This window comes from Toxoplasma gondii, assembly GCF_000006565.2.
Source record: "Toxoplasma gondii ME49 unplaced genomic scaffold asmbl.1418, whole genome shotgun sequence".
Classification (NCBI taxonomy): domain Eukaryota; phylum Apicomplexa; class Conoidasida; order Eucoccidiorida; family Sarcocystidae; genus Toxoplasma; species Toxoplasma gondii.
Window position 1 is genome coordinate 1 of NW_017383351.1, and position 2,398 is coordinate 2,398.

The following is a 2,398-nucleotide window of genomic DNA, read 5'->3' on the forward strand; positions in this document are numbered from 1 at the left end:
TTCTTCAACTTTTTTGAAGGTCATAACCATACAACACCTTGATTTACCGACGGAGACAATGCCCGTTCCTTGACCCCGCTGCCATAACCAATCAAAGGTTTAGCACGTTTACGGGGTCTCCCCAATTGGCTTGCCGAAAAACAACAAGCCAGCGATGGGAAAACAAGCGGTGAGATTTGATTTTGTTTTTCTCGCGTAGAGGTAAAACAAATTCATAACCTCACGTAGTCAAATGTCTGTTATATCGTGCACTGATCAGTCATCTGGCGCACGATATTACTTCTGTGCAGCCAACCCGGCGCAACACCACTTGTTCGTGACGCGCACCACAACCACACGACAATCCTATAGCACCGCTGAGCAACCGTCTGTTTTTTTCGATGATGCATGTGTTCCCATACGGCACAACGAGCGCCACGCGTACGAGCGCCCGTCCCCATCCACCACCCCAAACAGTAGAGACAAGCTCAGGTGCACAATACAGAGCTAGTTCTTCTCCAGTGCCCTTATCATATATTCCATCGTGCGGTGAAAAACACTAATTTTCTCATGGTCTCGTAAACACTCCAATGAAAAGCAGAAAGCCAACAGTTTCACAAATACAAACACACCATATTCCACTTTGAACTAGCATTCCACTGGCTTTCTGGTAACCAGTCTAGGGAAACACATCAAGTCACGAGCACAAAAAAAAATACACATTTCACTGACTAATGAAGGACTAACATCACTTGCTTTCTTGTAAAGAGTCTGGTGAAACGCATCAAAGTCACTAGCAGCACAAATACACGCATTCTCCACGTTGTCTGTAGACTCTCGAAATGGCAGCAGACATTTTGTTTGTGTAAAAGGGACGCTGGTACGATAAGGAATAACAACAACAAGCTATATTTTCCTTTCATAGTTTCAGAAGAGCCATATACAATGAACAGATCTTTCATGATCAAGACGGGGGAGTGTAAGTACATAGGCGTCTTCCGTTCATTCATGCTGACAGGTTTCCTCGCATATAGGGCGAACTGTTCATGCATATACGCCACATACTGTGAGACGCAAGTGTTTCATTACTGTTCGTGGTAAGATCGGTAGAAAAAGTATGGTTTGCAACCACCAGTACAAAACACAGGCAGATGGAAGAAAAAAGCTGTCAGCACCCGAGGGTATTCCCTGGGAGTCCCCCACCCAAGTACTAACCGGGCCTTGCGCCGCTTAACTTCGGAGGTCTGAAGGGATCCGGTGTATTCGACGCAGTATGACCGACAGCGAGGATAATCGCTCTACAATTTGTGCCCATCTAAAAGTGTGCACTCGTTGGCGTCACATTCCTCACATGTTGCTGGGGACGTGTACGACCCACCATGACTGTTGTAAAACAACATGGCTGCGTCTCCCCGCCCAAGGCGGTAGTAAAAGCTTCTTTTCTGCGAGGCTTTCTTCAGAATACACGTTTTAATATTATACGAGTTTCCCAAACGCGTCGCCGCCCCCGCAAAAGCGAGTTGTGTTCAAGGGGCCTGCACAGCGTGGCGTCACACTCCGCATTTGCTCCCGCGCGTTTTCCGGGTGTCGGCATTTCTACTCCGCATTTGTGTACCGGTGACAAGTTGACGATCTGCGTCGACGACAGTGTCGTCACGCGCAAAGTAGTAGAAAGCGCGGCACGTGCACTCCGCATTTGCTCCCCCACCAGGCCACATCGAACAACGCAGGAAAAATCTTAGTAGATCGTAGGACAAGCCTACTCTCATACTTACAATACCCGGTTGCAACAAAGTCGTCTGCAATGGATGTATCACCTCCAATGTTAGAAATTGAGATTCTCGCCCAAAAGCATGAAGCGGAGGGCTTTGATGAGAAGCAGGGCCAGAGGCCTGTATCATTGCATGAAACAAAGGAGGCGGTGAATAACACTGCATATCCAGCATGGATTCTGACTTAGAGGCGTTCAGTCATAATCCAACGGATGGTAGCGTCGCGGCACTAGCTTTTCAGCTAGCCGCATTTACCAAGTATCCGACCCAACTGTTCCTCTCGTACTAAGTTGGATTACTGTCGCAGTATCAAGTCATCAGTAGGGTAAAACTAACCTGTCTCACGACGGTCTAAACCCAGCTCACGTTCCCTATTGGCGGGTGAACAATCCGACACTTTGAGACTTCTGCGTCTCAATGATAGGAAGAGCCGACATCGAAGGATCAAAAAGCAACGTCGCTATGAACGCTTGGCTGCCACAAGCCAGTTATCCCTGTGGTAACTTTTCTGACACCTCTAGCTGAAAGTTTCTCAGACCTAAAGGATCGATAGGCCATGCTTTCACAGTTTGTATTCGTACTGAAAATCAAAATCAAGCAAGCTTTTCCCCTTTTGGTCAACATGAGATTTCTGTTCTCATTGAGCT

The 2,398-nt window shown here is 47.3% G+C and overlaps 1 non-coding gene across 1 annotated transcript; it reads left to right on the forward strand.

The window, feature by feature from the left end:
- Positions 1-1,688: 1,688 nt before the first annotated feature.
- TGME49_461370 lies at positions 1,689-2,398 on the forward strand (the record flags this gene model as incomplete). The annotated part of the gene is made up of 1 exon (XR_001974481.1): positions 1,689-2,398. It is a non-coding gene; the product is annotated as a 28S ribosomal RNA (ribosomal RNA).